Below are 19,454 nucleotides of genomic sequence, written 5' to 3'. Positions count from 1 at the left end.
ATTAAACGATATTCAGCACAGAAAGGAAATCATCTACTTTATATTTTTAAAGATTGTAATATATTTAAAATATTTTGAAAATCCTTTTAAAACGATCACTGTGAATAATTTCTAGATTGGATTGGGATCAAGACTGTCTCACATGATTGCTGCTAGAAACACTGGAAGGGTAGAATTGTCATCTTTTGTATTAGGGAGATTAGGAGTCAGAAACTTTCTAAAATTTTGACCTTCATAACTTTAAGATATCTAAAACATATATCCAGCTGGAAATATTATGTAGTCATCTGAGGTTTGGGAAAATTGTTCAGTGGGGAGATGTAAATTTGGGAGTACTCAGCACAAAAATGGCATGTAAACTCATGAAAATGGAAGAGAGTATGAAGGGAATGAAAGCAGACAGGTAAAAGAAGGCACAAGGTGTGAAACGAGGGGGCAAAAATAAAGAGAATTAAAACCTTCACTCAAAAGGTAAGATATTGTGTTTACAATTCCTAAGACACAACAGTACTGAGTGATGAAAGCAACCATTGGACTAGATTGCAGAAGTAGAATAAGCATAAAAAATTCAAGGATAGCAATCATCTCGAACATGAATGGCCCATTCACAGAGAGATTGTAGTCATCCATGATTATGGAAGATTAAGGAAAGAAATTCTCTGGAATGATTATTGAATTCTTTATTTCTTTAGAATTTGGCCAGTGGAGGTTTTTGGTGGACAGTTAAGAGTAGAGGGCCATGAGCATGTAAGCAAGAATCTCAAAATTATGTAGCTGTGGATGTCAGACGCTGTTAGTCCTCCAATGAGTATTTTTTCTCCCCTTAAATGGTAAAGTAATTGTTAGTTGGCCACATAACCCACCAGCTGAATACTACATTTCTCAACCTTTTGGGCTTTGAGATTAAATTGTGGTTAAAGTACATGGGTGAAAGTGAGATGTGTAAATTCTTCATCATTTTCTTAAAAGAAAGGAATATTCCTCCCTCTTTTTCTTCTGGATTGAATTTGGAGGTAGACAAAGGAATAGGAATAACCATATTATCAATAAAAATTAGTTTTATTTCACGTATCAGCAACATATGGCAATAACTCTGTCTTACCAGATTTATATGCACATATATTATTAAAAATCTAAATTCATTGGTAATCTACTAAACCTATTGAACTACTGATTAATTAGCATAATGATATCCTGATAATATTACTGCCCTAACTAGGATGGTGTTGGTTTCATATTAATGAATATTGAAATCTTGACATCTTTCAGGACTTTGATAATATTTTAACTAAAATATAAGATTTTACTTCTCATAATCCAGATAGAAGGAAAAAGGTGATATTACCAAATTCCAAAACCATTTAAACAGATGATGGAAATATTATAAATAATCAAAAATAAAATATGGGGAAGAGGGAGCGAGGGAGGAAGAAGAGAGACAGAGAGAGAAGCAAAAGTAGAGATGACTGTGAAAGTAGCACCTTTCACTCTACTATGATTTTTCTCAGGTTGGTTATGTTCCAGTCGTGATCCTCAATAAATATTAAGGATCAAGAAAAAGTATCTTGGCACGCTAATTATGTGTCAATTCTTTCAGCATTATTCCTGACAATGTAATCTGTGATTTCTGTGGAAACATTATCCTCATAAATAGTTCAGAAGGTTCCCAGCTTCTCTTCTTCTATCCTAAATTTCTTCATAAGACATTATGTTGAAGTAGGGAATATTATTACCAAGGAAGCATGGCCTCAAAAATCTGCTGTCTGAAATTATTCATACAGTTCTTGTTGATTGATTTGAAAATTACAAATAAGTTGAGGACATAGATACTATCTAATTCTCATTTCTCTTCATGGCAAAGAAAATATTAGTGAAACAATCCTCAGAAAAATTTAAATAATTGAATTAAAAGACTATAATAAATTAGAGGTAGCTATGTTCATGCAGAACTGATACTTTCAAATAAACATTTGACATAATAGGATTTTACTTTATGTTAATTCCCAGTCCCAAATTTAACGTTCTTCTCACATTATGTTTTATTTGAATGCTATCATAGGTAAATTTCAGTTGAATTTTTGCAAAAAAAAAATGTGATGAAAGGTTTGTTTTTCAAGAGATTCTGGTCATCTGGTGAAGACCAGAGCACATCCGTAGCTAAAATTTTCAAGCAGTCCATATGTTAGTACTCTGTGTGGTATGAGAGTGAAGCATATGCACTGTGTGGTGTTTTTATCATGACGGAAGTATTAATTAAATTAAATTTATTTTTTGAGCTGTAAATAAGTGGAAGACATATTGCTATAGAATATTTATAGTAACAAACAGCTGTCTTTGTAACATTTCATTTGCAGATACATAATTAAAACCTTTAATAAAGATGTGGCCTCAATTTCCCTAGTATTAAAATCCAATACACTTATCCCTATTCATGACTGAATGTGCCGCAAATATATGCTGCGAATGTTAATATTTGCCTGCAATTACTGGACCCACAAATCAGTGCCTAAAGACTAGAAGAGAATACTTATTCCCTAATGTTAATATTTATTTAAAAGCCCATGAGTTTTATGGCCTTCTCTTAGAGTGAATTTGAAGCATGTTAGTAGGACAGGTCTAGAACTGTTAATACAGATCAGGTCAGTGATTGCTCCCCCAACTGCTTCTTAAGGAAAAGTAATATTCCCATTTATTTTCAATCACCCATATTTTGAGATAATAGTACATTTTCAGTATGTTGAGTTTGACATAGGCAGCAATACTCATTTACTGAAGGATTGTTCAATGCCTACACCAGAAAATGAATGAATTAGAAGCGATTAAGTTAGTCGTCTCTCTCTCTCTGACCTCTGTGTATTAAATGACATATGGAAAGAGAGGGAGAGATTATTAAAATGTGCAGAAGTATAACAGTGAAGCCATCTTAACTTATCTGTAATTTCCTTTGTGTGTTAAAAGAATATGATAGAAATTCAAACTAAGAAAAACAATACCTACGTAATAAATGGGTTCTTTAAAAATAGTCGTGATTACTTTCATATTCCATGTGTACAAATGGAAGAAAATTTTCCATAAAGGTTGCGATAAGGTGTTTTCTAATTATCACTGTCTAACTATTCCATTTTGGGGGTATTTAATGTAAATGTAATCTAAAATAAATGTCAGTGACTAGTTAGGCTTTAATTAATATTATACAGCCATTTCTCAGTCAAATTATCATGGTTATTAAAACACGACCCAATAGTTTTATTTGCTTGGCTTCATTCATTATTTCATTCTATGTGCACTGTGACCCAGAGAGGATATGACTGAATTTAAGGGATCATGCTGTCTGTTATCAATAGTTATTATTTACTGTGTCCATGAATATTATATAAATAGAATCTCTAGTGCAAACATTGTGTTTTCATTTCTCTTTTTACATATTTATACGAGGATTTTAAGTTTATAATCAGGAGAGTGCTAGTCATTCGTATTTATCAACTATAATTTTGTGTGACACTAGAAAATGTAATGACAGAGAAATTATTTGAATAATTAATTTTAAGCTCCTACATTATAAGACTTAACATCTGGAAAATTTACAAGAGAAAAAACATTGCAATTTTTATGACATGGGGTCTCCATTTATTCACTATAATTTATGTTTATGAACTACAATACAGAAATGTGTCCCAAGTCTCTTTTCCCTCGCCTTTATCATTGGTAATACCACTGGATTAAAAAGCTCTGTGTATCAATTAGCCAGTTAATCGATGTAGACAAATATGCAACCTAATAGCAAAGTTTATAATATATCCAGTTTTCGAATAAATTTTTCTGCATATTACTTAAGAAACCAGTCTTTTCATATGAGTTGAATAATAACAGATAAGTTTAAGACAAATTTTAGATATTGAAATTTGGATGAAAAAATGGTGATTATATAGTGCTATCAAGGGGAAAGTTATATGACACATCTTTTTACAAATTAAAATGTTAAATGTTCACTCAATGAAGTGAAAAATAAATGAGCAGATAGAATATAAAACAAAATAAAAGCACCTCAATGAGTAGTATTTTGGTACTTTCTCTCCTAAAAATTTTTATATGTACACACATATCCAGCATTCTCAATATATGAACAATATTTTACAAACAAATGCATCTACTAAGTAAATTGTCACTTTTCTTAAAGGTGATACAATTTATTCTTGGAAACATTGCCAGAAATCAGAACACAGGAAATATTTTTTTACATACATACATGCATGTTATATTAAATAGAAGTAAATGTATTTGTCTCACTTTTTGCTTTTCTAACCAGCAGATGAACTGCTTTTGCTGATCATTTTAAATGATACATTAATAGGATTACCTTATCAGCCATTTAACAGTGGACAATACAAGGCGGTGGCTCAGTGGCAGAATTCTCGCTTGCCTTGCGGTAGACCCAGGTTCAATTCCCAGGAAGTGAACGCTACAGACACACATGTGTACACACACACACACACACACACACACACACACACACACACACAGAGTAACCTCTCAAATAAATGCCTTTATGTAGTTAATGATACTAACAAGTGCCAAGGTCTTGCATGCATTGAGATGAAAAATGGTGCTACTCTGCTGCTATGCTACACTTAGCATTAAAGGGCTCAATAAAACAAACATAGTTATATTCACTGTTTTGAACTAGCTAGATGGAAATATTGAATATAATGCTTTATAACTATTCCTTTTATTTCACATCCATTTACCACTATTGAAACTTTTTCTTTGTTCCTTAGCAGTATTTATTTCTCTTAACAGTCTTTAACAAAAATATAATAATGAGATAGTTCATAGATGTTGTCTGGTAAGTAATTTCCATTACCTGAATAGGGTTTTTTAACACTAATTTAAGGGAAATTTCCTCTCAGAAATCTGTTCCTGTAGATCCATGTAATAAGACTCATAATTATTCAATCTAGGAAGAAGAACTAGATTCAGTATTAATTTTTTATTAAAAACTAAATTTGTTTTTAAGAACTTATTGATGCTAATATTTCCATTTGAATTCATATAATTACATTTTATAAGTAAAGGATGCACTCAAATTATTTTTAAAAAATAATGAGATCCTCACAATGTCAAAATAAAAAAATAACTGTGAATAAATATAATCTATTCCTGAAATACTTCTGGTACAGCTGTTATGGAAGACAGTCTGGAGGTCAGAAAACAAAATATGGAGTTGCCCTATGACCTGGCAGTAACACTACTCAGTATATACCCAGAAGAGCTGAAAATAGTGACTCAAACAGATTTTCACATGATGTTCATAGCAGCATTATTCACAATCACCAAAAGGTAGAAGCAATCCAAGTGTTCATCAACAGACGAGTGGATTAACAAAATGTGGTATATACATATGATGGAATATTATGCAGCAGTAAGACAAAATAATGTCCTGAACCACATAACAAGATGGATTAGCCTTGAGGACATAATGCTGAGTGAAATAAGCCAGACACAAAAGGACAGGAAATGTATGATTCCATTTTTATGATCATGATAAAGGTAAAATCAGAGGCTTATAATGCAGAATCTAGAGATACATAGAAGCTTGTGATGGGCGAACAGCATGCTAATGAGGTTTAACTTAATTGTAAGGGAGTAAACAGAGCTGAAGGTGGTTCACTAGTGAGTCTATAAATAGTTACATACTGAAGGTGAACATGATTGAAAGGGGTTATATAGACTCGTGTCCCATCAATTAACATTACAAGTATATATAAGTTCTTGCATGAACTCGTGCAAAGCTATGAATCTCGTACAAAGAGTGTATAATTTCGGGGTATGGGGAAAATTGATATTGCATGCTATGGGCTATGTTTAACAGGAAAACATCAACGGTACTGCAGCAATACCGGGGGTACACAATGGAGGGAGAGGTAAGAGTTATTGCGAGGTTTGGATATTCTATTTGGTGAGAGTGTGTTTATTGGCTATCTTTCTCTTGGGAACAATGAAATTATTCAAAATTGAGAGTTTTTATGGATGCTTGATTTTGGACATTATGCATGAGGCCCAGTAGACAGAGGTGGCTGAAAGACGCACTGACTGAGAAGTAGATTGGTGAAAGATGATGTAAACATATGATTGAACACAGTGCTGCTACAAAAAAGGAATGAAGTTGTGAGGCATGCAATGATGTGAATGAACCTGTGGGACATTTGATGAGGCAAAAGAAGTCAAGAACAAAAAAGCAAATACTGCATGATCTCATTTAGGAAATACTTATAAGAAAACTGGGGCCTAGACTGTAAACTCTTATAGAAGTCACATTTAGTCTGGAGTGGTAATTTTTATTTCTCGATTTTGAGGTGCTGTTTTATACATATGTAATCTGATATTTAGAGACATGAATGAAGTCATTCATGTCAGGATTAAGGTAATTCAGGATAAAGGAGTAAGGAAGATATTGCCTGTAGTTTAGAACATCACCTACTTTTTGAGATCAAAGGAAGAAACTTTTATTATGTCCAGAACCTAAATTTTCTGTACATATAATCTAACTCAATCTTTCTGGATAGATCATTTAAACAATCCAAACACAGGGAACCCAGAATAAGAATGAGAGCCTTTAATCCTGTATGGCTTAATGTAATGCCTGGATACAGCCCAGAGTATATTAAGAAGATAATCAAAAAGTTTTAGCAAAGCCCTTTGAGGGATGGGAGAAAAATTATGGAACTATTAAACTTTACCACTGGGGAAACCCTGGATACTGTGCCAAACACTAGGGACACCAAAATCAATTGGCCAAGACCATGATCTTGTGAAGCTTATGTACATATGGAGCAGCTTAGTTTATCTATAGATATGCTTAAGGGTCATCTCTGGAGGGCCTCTTTTGTTATTCAGATATGGTCTTTCTCTCTTTAAGCCCAATTCTGCAAGTGAAACCATTGCCCTCCTCCCTAACATGAGACATGACATCCAGGGGTGAAAGTCTCCCTGGCAACATGGGAGACGATCCCCAGGGATGAGCCTGACCCTGGTCCTGTGGGATCGTCAATGACATCCTGTCTAAAAAGGGGAAAAGAAGTGTAACAAATAAGGTATCAGTGTCTGAGAGAGTTCAAATAGAGTTGAGAGGCTATACTGATGGTCACTCCTATGCATGCTCCAGTTAGACACTGCCACCTATCAGAACTTGCCAAACACCAACCAAAACCAGTACTGCTATCTAGGGCATTTTATAAGATTCCACAAAGGTCCTATGCATTAGGTAACTTTCCAAAGCCCACAACCTCCACATTGGTCCCTGGACCAGATAAGTTCTGAAATACAGAAGGACCAGCCCTTCTAGAACATCAAATAATTCCATCTCTCTATCTCATATTATTGACAGGCCCTTCCAACATGAAAAATTTAGAGTAGGCATAGCCCAAATATTACTAAAGAGTGGGAGAAAGATCAAATATGAAGATGGAGTTATACAGAAGGTCATGTTTAACACATGAGTATGAGTGCTGAATCATTATACTGATATTTCCTTTAGGTTCCAGTACCTTAGAGCAGCTAGAAATAAAAACTTAAAATTGTGGAATTATAACCCATACCGAACTCCGAAATCTGTTCTACAAATAATTATTGAAATATATTTTGAAATTTATTGTTTTTATGTAAATATTTTATTTAATGAGAAGAAAGAGTATAATAGGAAGATAGGATTTAACTAATGAATATGATTACTGTATTATTATATTCGTATTTCTGTTGATCTCCAGTGTCTTGGAGCAGCTAGAAGAAAAAAATGAAAAATCATGGAACTGTGACCCATACCAAAGTTTAAAATCTGTTATATAAGTACTTGTTAAAATGTACTTGGAAGTTTATTCCTTTTTTTGTACATATGTCATATTTCACAATAAAAGAAAAAGCTGCAGGAGACACAGAATTGGGAGCAACTAGTCAAAGAAATATATACAAATCTTCACAATAACTTCAGAGTGGGCTAAAGACATGTCATATCAAGATGATACCAAAAAAGCATAAAGATAAATTTGTAAGAGTAAATAGAAAAATGAAGGATACTGTAGATCAAATAAAAATTATACACAACAGATTTGAAGAAGCAGAAGAAAGAATAAGTGAATTAAAGAACAGGCAACTGAATGTGAATGCACAAAAGAACAAATGGTGAAAAAGATGAAAAAATTGGACTTGGGTCTCAGTGACATGAGGGGTAATATGAAGCACACAATTATACCAATCATTGCTGTTCCAGAAGGAGAAGAGAAAAGCAAGGGCTAAGATGAGTATTTGAAGAGATAATTGGGGAAAACTTCCCAATTCTTATAAATGACATAAGTATGCAAATCAAAGGAGCCCAACAAACTACACAATAGAGTAAATCCAAATAGATTCGCTCCAAGACACATATTAATCAGATTGTCAGATACTGAAGAGAAGGATAAAGTCCTCAGAGCAGCAACAGAAATGTGATTTACCACATACAAGGAAAGCCGTGTAAGAAAAAGCACTGACTACTTACCAACCACAAAGTAGGTGAGAAGGCAGAGGTATAACATTTAAGATTATGCAAGAGAAAAATTGTCAGCCAAGAATTCATTATCCAGCAAAGCTGTACTTCAAAAGTGAGGAAGAGTTTAAAATCTTCACAGACAAACAAAGGTTAAAGATGTATTAACAAGAAAGCTTCCCTGCAAGAAATACTAAAGGGAGTTCTGTTAGCTGAAAAAATAAAATAAAATAAAATAAAAAATAAGAGGATAGTCCTGGAGAACGGCACAGAATTAAAGAACACAATGAAATATCATGCAACAACGAGAAGAAATGAGGTCCTGAAGCATATGGCAACATGGGAGAACCTTGAGGATATAATGCTGAGTGAAATAAACCAGGTAAAAATGATAGAGACTATATAAGTTCACTAATATGAACCTCCTAGAAAAGGTAAATTCAGATTTTTAAAAGCAGTGGTTGGGGACACCGATTCAATATCATAAGAAGGCAGATAATCTTGATTTCTTCCTAACTGCAAATAAAAATTCTTCTAAAATTTCAGCCGCAAGAATTAGGTTAGTGTTAGTTTTTGTATATACAATTTTCAGATTAAGAAAGTTTATTTTTATCATTAGTTTAAGACTTTGTAATCAACATTAATTGAAAGTTTTCTAAATACTTATATTAAGCTCTAAATATTTATATTTAAAAAGAAAAACATCAAATCAGAGACCTAAATCCAAAACTACAATAACTTGAAAAAAAAAGAGCAAACTAAACCCAAAGCAAGCAGGAGGAAGAAATACATATTAGAACAGAGATAAATGAAATAGAGAGCGGAAAAAGAATTTAAAAAATCAACAAAATATAACTTGGTTCCTTGAAAAAATCAATTAAATAATCAAACCTTTAGCTTGAGTGACAAAGTAAAAAAGAGAGAGGATACAAATAACAAAAATCATAAATGAAAAGGGGGACATTATTATCAACCCTATGAAATACAAAGGACTATGAAAGGATACAATGAAAAACCATATGCCAATAAATTAGCATATGATGATATGCTAATTAGCATATGATGATATGCTAATTTAACCTAGATGATAAGGACAAATTAATAATAACATACAAACTACCTATATTGACTCAGGAAGAAATAGAAGATCTCAACAAACCAATTACTAGTAACGAGATTGAATCAAAAACCTCCAAACAAAGAAAATCCTAGGACCAGATAGCTTCAGAGGGGAATTCTACCAAACATTACAAGAGAACTTTATTCAAATTTTGCTCAAACTCTTCCAAAAAATTGACGAGGAGGAAATACTCCCTAACTCACTCTATAAGGACAGCATCTTCATACAAAAGCCAGAAAGAGTTACCACAAGCAGTTAAGCTACAGATCAATATCTCTTATGAATATAGATGCAAAAATTCTCAACAAAATGCTAGGAAATGGAACCCAAAATTATATTAAAATATATCAAGATAAAGAGGGATTAATCCATGGCATGCAAGGTTGGTTCAACATAAGATAATCAATAAACGTCATACACATTAACACATTCCTTCATAGGAATAAAAAAATACAAATCACCTCAACTGATACTGAAAAGGAATTTCACAAAATTTAATACCCTTCTTGATGAGAACAGAGAACATTAAAACGAGAAAAAAACTTCTTCAAAAGCATAAAGATCATAAATGAAAAGCTCACATCTAATGTTCCACTTAATGGCAAAAGACTGAAAATTTTATCTCTAACACCTCAAACAAGACTAGGATACATCTGTCACCACTGTTATTCTATAACATCCCTGAAGTTCTTGCCAGAGCAATTAGGCAAGGAAAGAAATAAAAGTCAGCCAAATTGGAAAGGAAGAAGTAAAACTTCCCCTGTTTGCAAATGACATGATCTTATACACAGAATATACTGAAAGATCTGCAACAAAGTCTTAGAGCTAGTAAATGAATTAAACACAGTGGTCAGACACAAGATCAACACCCAATAATCAGTGGTGTTCTTTATACACAAGCAATGAATAAGCAGAAGAATAAATCAAGTAAATAAATTCCATTTACAATAGCAAATAAAGTGTGCACATCTAGAAATAAATCCATCCAAGGATGCAAAGGAATTCTATGCAGAAAACTTAAAAATATTGCTAAAAGAAATGAAAGAAGAACTAAATAAATGGAAAGATATGTTGTGTTCATGGATAAGAAGACTAAGCATCATTAAGATGTCAATCCTATCCAGAGCAATTTACGGCTTCAACATAACCCCAATCAAAATTGCAAGAGTCTTCTTTGCAGAAATTGAAAATCTAATCATCAAATTTATATGGAAAAGTATGGGGCCCTGAATAGCTAAAGCCATAATGAAAAAGAATGAAGTTTGAGAACTCATATTTTCCAGTCATAAAACTTTTTACTAAGCTAGAACAGCATGGTACTCTCAAAAGGTCAGACATATAGACAAAAGCAATCGAAGTGAGACCTCAAAAATAAACCCTCACATTTTTGGCCAACTGATTTTTGAAAAGGAGGAAAAGACCACTGAATAGGAAAAGAATAGTCTCTTCAACAAATTTTGTTTTGAAAATTGGATGTCCATTTGCAAAGAAAAAGGAGAAAGGAAGACCCATACCTCACACCTTATATGAAAATAAACCTGAAATGGAACAAAGAACTAAATAAAAGAGACAGAACTGCCAACCTCCTAGAAGAAAGCTTAAAGAAGTGTCTTCAAGATTTGGAGTTAGACAATGGTTTATTAGACTTTACACTCAAAACAGAGGCAACAAAAGAAAAAAATAGATAAACGAGATGTGATAAAAACTGATAACTTTTGGGCCTCAAAGGACTTTACCATGAAAGTAAAATGACAACCTATACAATGGGAGAAAATATTTATAAAAATCATATCTGATAAAAAATTGATTATCCAGAAAATTTAAAGAAATCTTTCAACTTAGCAACTGAAAAATAAAAAAAGACAATTTAAATGAACAAAAGACTTGAACAAACATCTCTTCAAAGAATATATGCAAATGGCCAGAAAGTACATGAAAAGAGGCCCAACATCATTAATCATCCTGGAAATGCAAGTTAAAGCCACAATATACCAATTCTCACCCATCATAATGCCTGGTTAAAACAACAACAATAGCAACAAAAACAGGAAAATAATAAATATGGGGTAGAATGTAGAGAAGATAAGAATACTCATTCATTGCTGTGGCAATATAAAATGGGACAACCACTGTAGAAGACAGTTTGATAGTTCCTCAAAGAGCTAAGTATAAAAATATCTTATGACACAGCAATACCACTACTACTGACATATTCTAAAGAATTGAAAACAGGAATTCGAATGCCCAGAGGCATTATTCACAATCGCTAAAAGATGGAAGCAACCCAAGTGTCCATCAATTGATAAATGGGTAAATAATATGTGATATAGATATACAATAGACTATTATTCATCCATACATAAGAATGAAGTGCTGATAAATGTGACCATATGGATGAACCTTGAAGATATCTTTTTGAGTGAAATAAACCAGGTGCAGAAAGACAAATGTTGTATGTCTTCTCTGATATGAAACCAGTAGAATAAGGACTTTCAAAGAGTGTCTAGAATATGGGTTACCAGGGGATGGGTTCTATATAGGAAATAGGAAGTTGTATTAAGTCTACGGGGTTTCTATTTGGAATGATAGAAATGTTTTGGCAGTGGATGGTGTGGATGGTAGTTTAATACATGGTGCTTTCAGAAAGGGATAAAATCAGAAGCAAAAGTGGCATGTAATGTTGTGAGTGATTTTAGATGTCATATTTTGTGGAAAAATAAATTCACTTTTTAAAGGATCACAAGTAATTATTGATAATCCAATTGTGAGATATTTCAAAATGCCCTTAAAATGTAATCATTAAAATGAGCCTGTTTCTTTTTGTGTGAAAAATTAAAATATTTTATATTTTAAAAATATTTTGTGTGATACCTTTTGCAGCTGTTTACCTCTGTCATTGCCATTAGAACATTTTTGTGCTGAAAAAAATGAAAATTTATATGAACTGTGAAAAAAACTCACAAATACAAGTATCACAAGAAAAATTAGAAAATCTATTTAGCCCTACATCAAATTATGAATATGAACTCATTATTAAATAAAAAACAAACAAAAAAAACTCACAAATTTCTGTAAACTGTACACTCTAATGGCTTCACCAATAAATTCTTCAAAACATTAAGGAAAACATAAAATTCTGTTTTAATTGCTTCCCTTCACCCCATTGGTGAGGAAAAGATCCCCACCCTAGGATTATGGGGACGGCCAAAACCAACACCCAACAATGGGAAGATGAGATTTATATATGTTTATTCATAACTTATGATCACAACCCAGAAGAAAAGACACTACAGACATGCAATCCATGGGTTACAGTCAGGAACAGCATGACAGCCATGGTAGGGGCTCCGGGAGGCAGGTACTATAGAGTCAAGAGGGTAGGGATACCCTGTTTCCTATGGAAAGATATGATTTCCTTGTTTAGATAAATTTGCAGACTGACAGGGAACTGGAATATGTTACTTTAAGGATATGTATGAACTCTACCTGTTCTTTTCACCTAGAAGACCTTATCTGAAATAGCAAATAAGGAAGGGGAACTTGCACTTGGGACAGTGGAAGCCTTCTTGGTATTCCCCAAGGCATCATGTGAAAATTGGTCCTTGGTTTTAAACCTTACAGCATACACTCACCTTACAAAATATGTCTAGATAATAAAAAATAAAAAAAAGTACCAAATAGTTAAGAAGATGAGCATAATCTTTATATGAAAACCTGACAAAGACATCATAGGAAAGGAAATTGCATGCCGGTTTCATAAAAGTTTTCATAAAATTGCAAAATCCTAAACAAAAGTATTTGCAAATAGAACCAGATTTAGTACAGTATGAATGAGGGAGTTTATTCCAGTAGTACAAGGTAGAATTAAAATTAGAAAATAGATAATGTAATACATAATGTCAAAATAAATTGAGGAAAATCATATCATCATCTACAAAAATTCAGAAGTATCATTAGATTAAGTTTAAAATCTATGAATGATTAGAAACTTTCAAAGCTAGAAATGGAAGAGAAATTCCTAATATGATAATGATATCTGAATTACACCTACAGCAAACATACTTAATCATAAGACATTGAAAATTTCTTGCCTAAGATAGGAACAGAAAGCAGATCTGCTCTAACACTGCTTTTATTACCTTAACTTCTAAACGATGAAATGAGTAAAAAAAATAAAACACAAACATTGAAAACAAGAAAAAGTCATTATTTGCAGTGAATGTGATTGTTTATATAACATATCTCTAAATACCAATAGATTCGTAATTTAGCAAGGTTAATTAGCATGTTTTCTACAGTAAGCCTAGTATTTGTATATACCACTCAAAAACCTACTAACAAATGTATATATATATATATATATATATATATATATATATATATATAATAGAAGTTGTAATCATGTAAAATATCAAATTTTGAGAAACAAATGCAATGAAATCTATAAGGCAATTTGAAAGGGAAAAATTTAAAACAAGACTGGTGGTAATCAATGAAAAAACTAAGTCAGTAGAGGGATAGAACATATTCAAGTTTGCAAGATTCAAATTGTAAAAATTTCAGTATTTCCTAAATTGTTAGATAGATTCCACACGGTGTCCACTAATCTTTCAGAACGATGTAGTTTGTAGAAATACAAATCCTCAGCATGAGGAAAAACAAACTTTAAGGAAAACACCAGATTAGGAGAAATTTTATGACACTAAATAAAAACTTACCATAGAGCTACAGTAATAATTATATCAAAAAATTAAAATATGGCCAAATAAATATAAAGTGGACCAAAACAGATGTATAAAATATATCCTCACATATATTGATAAGAAATTTTTGACAAAATCTGTGCACCAGAGCAGTGGGGAAAGAGTCAGGCTTTTCAATAAGTGATACTGGCTTAACTGATTACTCAGGTAGAAAAAAATTACCCAAAATAAATCCCAGATGTATTACACAGCTAAATAGGAAAGGTAAAAAACAAAACTACCCAGAAAAATAAAAACAAAACAAAACAAAAACGAATAAAACCACCTAAAGATCACATGGTATAATATACTCATGACATTGCATTATACTTTAAGCAACCACTTTTTTTTTTCAAATATACAATGCAATATATAAAGAAAATATTTAAATTTCAATTATTTTTAAATTAATGATTGTTCTTTAAAAAGAATCAAAAAATAAAATGGGGCTAACAAACTTAAAACTATGTGTAACTAGAAAAAGTATTCCAATCTAGAATACAATAATTTATAAAGTTAAAATTATAAAATTGAAAACGCAACAGAAAAATGGGCTAAAATCCTGAACGGGAAATTCACGTGAAGAATGTCCACACAAACAAATATAGGAAAAGTTCGATCCTTGAGAAAATGCACATAGTACTATGGTAATACGTGACTACACATGAATCACTTCAACCAAAATTAATAGTGACTGAAGACGCCAAGTATAAATGACACTGCATAATAACCAGAATTCTCATACATAGTGGGTAGGGGATAAATCAGGACAATCTCTTTGAAAACTGTTCTCCAGCTTTTACTCAAGCTGAAAATATGCTATCCTAGGGCCTAAACATTTTGCTCAAAGGAATATACATCAAATATATGTTTATATGTACAGCAAAAAGCATGTACAAGAACTTTATGGCAGTGTTTATAGTCACTAAAATCTTTATGCAACTATAATGTCCATCAACAATAAAATCAATTTTCAAAATACCCTACTGCTCAATGTCATTTTATGGTTATGGAACAATAAAAATTACTGAAATACTGCTATACACAGCTACATGAAATGGCCATTACAGTTTGAGCAAAAGAAGAATAACACCTGTTATTGATACTTTATTATAATTATATAGAACATTGCAATTGTGGAAACTGGGTGCTGGTACATTGTACTTCTCCATGCTGCTTTTGTAACTTCTTGTGAGTCTATAATTACCACAAAATGAAAAACTGAAAAAAAAAACTAAGGCAATGAATATAACCATATATGTGAAGTTGAAACAATGTCAAAATTAATCTTTGTATTTATAGTTGTATAAAATTCTACATCTCCATTTGTATGCCTATTAAATTTGTACAAATTCATCATAATGGACACATGATTTTTAAACATTTTTGTATGTCATACTGCAATGTAAGTAATAAAAAAGTAAGGTGCCGATTCTCTATGAACATGAAAAACTTACACTTTTTTTTTCATTTTGCAAATTAACTTGATTTCTTTGAGTGACCTATATGTAACAACGAGAGCTGCCTTGTAACAGGAGTTTTGTGTGATTTGTTGTGTATCTTCTTAGGCTTCCTCAAAAAGTGAAAGAGCAACAAAAGCAGATGGAAAACAGCAGGTGCACACTTTCTGATGTTAGCAACTTATTCATGATGATACTATTACTGTTCAAGACGGAAAAAAATCAAATGTAATTTAAAGTGAATAAGCAATAGAAGTTCAATGAATCAAATTAAGTGAATACGTGCTGTGTCTAGAAGCATGAAAATAACAGAAGTGTATTTCACTCAAATATAACTACTCCCTTAAAAGTAAAATGGAACCTAATCCCTTCCTCTGTAATAATTGTGCATTTTTCCTTATTGCCAGGCATTTTCCCATTACATTTTTAAAGATGCAAGCATATATAAAAAGTATTCCACTTTAAAAACAATATCCCACTTCAAAAGTTTATAGAATCTCTGTATTGAAAGAGCTATATAATTTATTACAGTACACCCTTAACTCTAAGGATGTATAACAAGACATCAGGAAAAAAAAAAATCATTTTTTACAGACCTCCTAGCCAGAATATTTACAATGTTGTTATGATATTCCTTCTGAATCTGTATATGCATTAAGATATGTAAATAGAATTCATGTCTTTCTCATCTCCATCTTTATGACCAAAGAAAAATACCATTATCTTTTCTTTTCTTTTTTTTTTGCCATTATCTTTTCTCAATGGAAATGAAGAGCACCTTTCCTCTATCTTTATATCATGTTCCTTACCACACTTGGTAACCTCAAAAGGTATTAATTCATTTATTTCACCGTACTTAGTTCATTTGGATTCCCAGTCTTTTCATTACTGCTGTACCTGTCTTCTGAAGTTTATTTCTTTAGAGTTGAAGAAGATAGAACTATACATAATACCTTAGTCGGAGGTTCCACTTGTGTGCACGCAATGAACGGTATCATTTATTCCTCTAAATGAGTCTGTGGATTTTAGGTTATTCACTCTTGCTAAAATACTACATGTCCAGCCTATTAATATATTTTGACACTTTTGTCTTTAATTCTTAACCAGATGTGGTAAATTATTTATTTATTTATTTATTTTACCTAGGAAGTTTAGATGTGTAAAGTCTAAATGGTAGTACCAAATATAAACAAATCTGGGAAATGATGTCAATAAGATGGCAGAGTAAGGAGTCCCAGGTGAATGACACGCCCCCTCCACCCTTAGAAAGAGTAAAAATGAACAAAATCTTTGAGAATCAACTTTCCCAAAATTCTGGAAGAGGATTGAGGTCAGAAAACAAAGAAAATCATGCTGAATTGGAATTTTTTTAAAATATAGAACTGAAGCAGAGAAATAGAATAAGTAAATTTGTTCATGGACATCACCCCACCTCAGTTTCTGCATGGCAGTTTATGCAGCCTGTAGTGGCATTTGACAATCTGCTTGCATTCAGTGCTGGTCCCTGGGGCCTGGTTATTGGTATACGTTAATGACAGAGTGTCTTTGCACATTGGCCCCATAAGGCCCCATGGAAGACTGACTCAGAGTGTATTTCTGGTTCTCTTAATCCAGAATTTACCTGTAACAGGGAAGCAACATCAAAAAGGGGAACAAGGCTGCAGAGCAGAGCTAATGTGGGATGTTGAAACAGGTAATGGGATCAAAGACCGTGCAAGATGTTGGAATAGAAGGGGCTGGAGTGGTGTATTGGAGCTGAGATAACTACAGCTGCCTGGGCAAAAGACAATGATTGAGGCAAAGAACACAGACCATGGCCTTGAAATGAAAATCTGGAAGGAGAAACTCCTTTATTAGAGGGGAAGCTGTCACACATACTGAGTGGATCTTGAAAACTACCACTCATACCCAGGCAAGATACAAACTGAAAGAGACCTGAGGAGGAGGTGTCCAGCACAGGGTTTTCTAAGAATTCAGTAGAAACTGGACTAGGTGTTGAAGAAGAACCTAAATCTATACTGAAACACCAGGTAAGAGGGAGAATATGACCTTCAGAATTAACACATTCGAATGTTAAAATGCCTAGAACTCTACAAAAGATTGCAAGGCATACAAAGAAACAGTAAGAGGCGGCCCATTCAAAGAGCTGTTTAGGTTAAGGGAGGCAAGAAAGCAATGGAATGACTTATGTGAAGTGTTGAAAGAGAATTACTATCAAAAAGGTTCTTCAAAAAAAGAGAGAAAATTTAAGACATTATCAGACAAACAAAAGATGAAAGAGTTCTTCACCACTGCCCCTAACCTACAACTCCCTAAAGGGAGTTCTTTAAGTTGAAAGGAAAGGACACTAGAGCTGTATGATCATTAAAGATCCCCAGGAAAGGTAACTAAATGGGCAAATGCAAATACTTGTATTATTGTATTTTTAATATATAGCTCTACTTTTCATTTCTTAGAGAATCCAGAATACAAATACGTAAGAAATAACAAAAAAAAATCACGTTTTTAATTTCCTCAGTGAGGTTACCATTACTCTGACACTAATGCCAGATAAAGGTACCACAAGGAGAGAAAAGTAGAGAACAATTTCCTTTTCAGCATAGATGCAAAATCCTTAGTGAAATACATTAAGTTGAATCCAAAAGCATAGTAAAAGGATAATACAGCATGGCCAAGGGAAATTTATCCCAGGAATACAAAGGTAGGTCAATAAAAAAATGCCCACCAATGTAATATACCATATTAATAGAAAAAGGAAAACATCATATGATTTATTCAGTTAAGGCAGGAAAGACATATGACAAAATCCAATATACTTTCATGATAAAAATATTCAAAAAAATAGCAAAGGATTTCTTCCCAAATAGGATAAAGGTCATATATGAAAAACACACACCTAATAGTATAGATTATCAACAAGGCTGAGAATCTTCTCTCTGATGGCAGAAACAAGACACGAGTGCCTGCTTTTGCCACCATCATTCAGTATTGGACTGGAAATTCTAGCCAGAAAAATTTGGCAAGAAAAAGAAGTAAAAGACATCCAAAATGTAAAAGAAGTATTAAAACTATCCCTATCTGCAGAAGATATGACTCTTTATATAGAAAAACCCAAAGAATCCCTAAGAAAACTACTAGAGTTAATCTACAAATTCTGCAAAGTGGCAGGCTACAAGACTAACATTCAAAAATCAGTTGTGTTTATATACACCAACAAAGAACAATCTGAAAGTTAAATTGAAAAAAAAATATGCCTCACAATGTCACATAATATAATAAAATACCTAGGAACAAATTTAATTAAGGATGTAAAGGATTTTTACATTGAGAACTATAAATTCTTCTTAATGAAAATTTCAAAGGCCCAAATAAATGGCAAGGCATCCTATGTTTGTATGAAGTCTTAACACATTTATGATGACAATTCAACCCAAAGCGATTTGCTGTTTCAACACAGAACCAATTAAAATCCAATGATTTGATTGAAAATGGGAAAGCCAATCTTCAAATTCCTTTGGACCTGAAAGGGACCCAAAATACCAAAATCAATATTGAAAAATAAGAACAAAAATACTGTCATACTAGCGTAAAGCTAGACATTAGACCAGTAGATG

This window comes from Tamandua tetradactyla, chromosome 9 (genome assembly GCF_023851605.1).
Source record: "Tamandua tetradactyla isolate mTamTet1 chromosome 9, mTamTet1.pri, whole genome shotgun sequence".
NCBI classification, from domain to species: domain Eukaryota; kingdom Metazoa; phylum Chordata; class Mammalia; order Pilosa; family Myrmecophagidae; genus Tamandua; species Tamandua tetradactyla.
The sequence above is the reverse complement of the archived record's forward strand: the minus strand, read 5'-3'. Positions refer to the sequence as shown.